The sequence below is a fragment of the Belonocnema kinseyi genome, chromosome 2, assembly GCF_010883055.1.
Source record: "Belonocnema kinseyi isolate 2016_QV_RU_SX_M_011 chromosome 2, B_treatae_v1, whole genome shotgun sequence".
In the NCBI taxonomy this organism is placed as follows: Eukaryota; Metazoa; Arthropoda; class Insecta; order Hymenoptera; family Cynipidae; genus Belonocnema; species Belonocnema kinseyi.
The window spans coordinates 15,157,153-15,161,769 of record NC_046658.1 but is presented as its reverse complement, the minus strand read 5'-3'; positions in this window follow the sequence as shown (position 1 = coordinate 15,161,769).

Sequence of the window (4,617 nt, the reverse complement as noted above, 5' to 3'; positions counted from 1 at the left end):
CAGACAAGGGTTGATCCTTCACAGTTGTCGACATGTTTTTGAAGGGAAAATTTGCATCACTGGCATTATTTTGAAATTTATTTGCCTCAGTGCATGATTTTTGGTCATTTTTTGAGGTTATGGCTCAACCATGACGTGATAGGTGATTTTTGATACCGAATTTGAATTCAGCGCCCCAAAATCCATAGGAATACGTGTATCTTGTTACCAGATCCGCACACTTATTTTTTTTTGTGTGGCTGTGTTATTGAAACGCATATTTTCTTTTCGTGGAAAATCAACACAAACTTTTGCCTGTGAATTCGAATGAAAGTGCTTAGAATTAGGATAGCAATTCAGTTTATGCGGAACTTCTTCCTGTTTTTTATTTTCAAAAACACTTGGCGACTGATAACTTTTATACAAGAAGATTGAGATTTAATTACATTTTTTTCTGAGTTTTCACTTAAATTTTTGGAATTGAAACATTTTATTTTTTGGTTCTGAATATGTAGTAGAAGTTGAGTCCGAACTCCGTTTAAACCAAAGATTAGCTTTAGCCTAAATTTAAACGCGGTTAATTTATTTTAAAAATTACAGTATTCTTCAAACGTAACAAATTATTATGTTCATTATCAATTTGATTGAAAATCTATATAAGTTTATAAAATAAGGAATTGATTTTGATACTTTGTCAACGCTTTACGGAGTTTTAGATCTTAAGGGTGTGGGATCGATGTTCTAACTTCAAAATTTATTTTCTTCGTTTTACTTATTAAATTTATAATTATATTTGAAGAATGAGTATCGTTACAGAGAAAAAAATATCTAATTATAATATTTATCCAGTGAAATAAGGAAATTGAATTTTGAGGTTGCAACATAGATCCAAAACTCCTAAGGTGAAACGGTAACTTCCTCCAAATAGTTTCAGCAAAACCACTCGCAAAATAATGCATTAATTCAAATTTTGTTTTTTGCACTGTTGAAAGTATATCGAAATCTATTGCGGGCTTCTCTTCAAAATAAATTTTTTTCATTTTTAATAATTTTTATTAACAAAGTCTGAGATTATCGAATTCCGAAAATTTTAGATGTTAAAAATGGGAGAAGCCCGCCATGCAGAAAGTACTAATAAACATAATATCAATAAAAAAGGATTAAATTATTCATTTATTTAAACAAGGTTTTGCTGAAAACAAAGTAAAATAAACCAGGAAAAATTCTGCGGAAAACCGTTTTTTTAGTTCCCGGCTTTACCGCCAGTGGTCACTACTGATCTATTCTTGACTTGAGACTATCCTTGCGAAAACTGCAATGTCGGTAACATTGGAGAACTTATACCTGCGTATACCTCAGATCAAGACGAAGCCTTTGCTTATGAACCCATTTATTCCAGATCAAATAATGTGAGATTCTTTCAGAAAGGTTTTCTTTCTGCCAAACCTCTTGAAAAATAATGCAAAAATTGAAATTTCGATTATTTAATGTTTACTGCTACATATATTGATAAGGCGGGCTTCTTTCGATATCAAATTATATCCGAAATTACACTTTTAGTATTTAAATAAAATAGAAGTGATTATTGAGCAATTTATCTCTTGGCACATTTCGGTAAAAAAAGTTCTTTTTCTACCCAAACACTAGAAAAATAATGAAAAATTTGCACTTTTGTTTATTTAATGTTGGTTGATACACTTTTTTATTTGGCGGGCTTCTCTCGGAGTTAAGTTATATGTGAAACTACAGTTTTAATATCAATAAAATAAAAGTGATTAATAATCAATTTATCTTTCCGCAGATTTCGGTAAAAATGTGTTTTCTCTTTACCAAAACACTCGAAAAATAATGCAAAATTTGCACTTTTGTTCATTTAATGTTGATTGATATACTTTTCTATTTGGCGGGCTTCTCTCGAAGTTTAATTATATTCGAAACTACAGTTTTAATATCAATAAAATAAAAGTGATTATTAATCAATTTATCTTTTCGTAGATTTCGGTAAAAAAGTGTTTTTTTCTACCAAAACACTCAAAAATAACGCAAAACTTGCACATTTGTTTATTTAATGTTGATTGATATACTTTTCTATTTGGCGGGCTTCTCTCGAAATTAAATTATATTCGAAACTACAGTTTTAATATCAATAAAATAAAAGTGATTATTAATCAATTTATCTTTCCGTAGATTTCGGTAAAAAAGTATTCTTTTCTACCAAAACACTCGAAAAATAATGCAAAATTTGCACTTTTGTTTATTTTATGCTGATTGATATACCTTTCTTCTTGGCGGGCTTCCCTCGAAATTTAATTATATTGGATACTACAGTTTTAATATCAATAAAATAAAAGTAATTATTAATCAATTTATGTTTCCGTAGATTTCGGTGAAAAAGTGTTTTTTTTCTACCAAAACACTCGAAAAATAATGCAAAATTTGCACTTTTGTTTATTTAATGTTGATTGATATACCTTTCTATTTGGCGGGATTCCCTCGAAATTTAATTATATTCGAAACTACAGTTTTAATATCAATAAAAAAAAGTGATTATTAATCAATTTATCTTTCCGTAGATTTCGGTAAAAAAGTGTTTTTTTTTCTACCAAAACACTCGAAAAATAATGCGAAATTTGTACTTTTGTTTATTTAATGCTGATTGATATACTTTTCCATTTGGCGGGCTTCTCTCGAAATTACATTATATTCGAAACTACAGTTTTAATATGAATAAAATAAAAGTGATTATTAATCAATTTATGTTTCCGTAGATTTCGGTGAAAAAGTGTTCTTTTCTACCAAGACACTCGAAAAATAATGCAAAATTTGCACTTTTGTTTATTCAATGTTGATTGATATACTTTTCTATTTGGCGGGCTTCTCTCGAAATTTAATTATATTCGAAACTACAGTTTTAATATGAATAAAATAAAAGTGATTATTAATCAATTTATCTTTCCGTAGATTTCGGTAAAAAAGTGTTTTTTTCTACCAAAACACTCGAAAAATAATGCAAAATATGCACTTTTTTTTATTTAATGTTGATTGAGATATTTTTCTATTTGGCGGGCTTCTCTCGAAATTAAATTATATTCGAAACTACAGTTTTAATAACAATAAAATAAAAGTGCTTATTAATCAATTTATGTTTCCGTAGATTTCGTTAAAAAAGTGTTTTTTTTCTACCAAAACACTTGAAAAATAATGCAAAATTTGGACTTTGGTTTATTTAATGTTGATTGATATACTTTTCTATTTGGCGGGCTTCTCTCGAAATTAAATTATATTCGAAACTACAGTTTTAATATCAATAAAATAAAAGTTATTATTAATCAATTTATCTTTCCGTAGATTTAGGTAAAAAAGTGTTTTTTTCTACCAAAACACTCGCAAAATAATGGAAAATTTGCACCTTTGTTTATTTAATGTTGATTCACATACCTTTCTATTTGGCGGGCTTCCCTCGAAATTTAATTATATTCGAAACTACAGTTTTAATATCAATAAAATAAAAGTGATTATTAATCAATTTATCTTTCCGTAGATTTAGGTAAAAAGTGTTTTTTTTTCTACCAAAACACTCGAAAAATAATGCGAAATTTGTACTTTTGTTTATTTAATGTTGATTGATATATATTTCTATTTGGCGGGCTTCTCTCGAAATTAAATTATGTTCGAAACTACAGTTTTAATATCAATAAAAGAAAAGTGATTATTAATCAATTTATCTTTCCGTAGATTTCGGTGAAAAAGTGTTCTTTTCTACCAAGACACTCGAAAAATAATGCAAAATTTGCACCTTTGTTTATTTAATGTTGATTGACATACCTTTCTATTTGGCGGGCTTCCCTCGAAATTTAATTATATTCGAAACTACAGTTTTAATATCAATAAAATAAAAGTGATTATTAATCAATTTATCTTTCCGTAGATTTAGGTAAAAACGTGTTTTTTTCTACCAAAACACACGAAAAATAATGCGAAATTTGCACTTTTGTTTATTTAATGTTGGTTGATATATATTTCTATTTGGCGGGCTTCTCTCGAAATTAAATTATATTCGAAACTACAGTTTTAATAACAATAAAAGAAAAGTGATTATTAATCAATTTATCTTTCCGTAGATTTCGGTAAAAAAGTGTTTTTTTCTACCAAAACACTCGAAAAATAATGCAGAATTTGCACTTTTTTTTATTTAATGTTGACTGAGATACTTTTCTATTTGGCGGGCTTCTCTCGAAATTAAATTATATTCGAAACTACAGTTTTAATATCAATAAAATAAAAGCGATTATTAATCAATTTATCTTTCCGCAGATTTCGGTAAAAATGTGTTTTTTCTTTACCAAAACACTCGAAAAATAATGCAAAATTTGCACTTTTGTTTATTTAATGTTGATTGATATACTTTTCAATTTAGCGGGCTTCTCTCGAAGTTTAATTATATTTGAAACTACAGTTTTAATATCAATAAAATAATAGTGTTTATTAATCAATTTATCTTTTGGTAGATTTCAGTAAGAAAGTGTTTTTTTTTCTACCAAAACACTCGAAAAATAACGCAAAACTTGCACTTTTGTTTATTTAATGTTGATTGATATACTTTTCTATTTGGCGGGCTTCTCTCGAAATTAAATTATA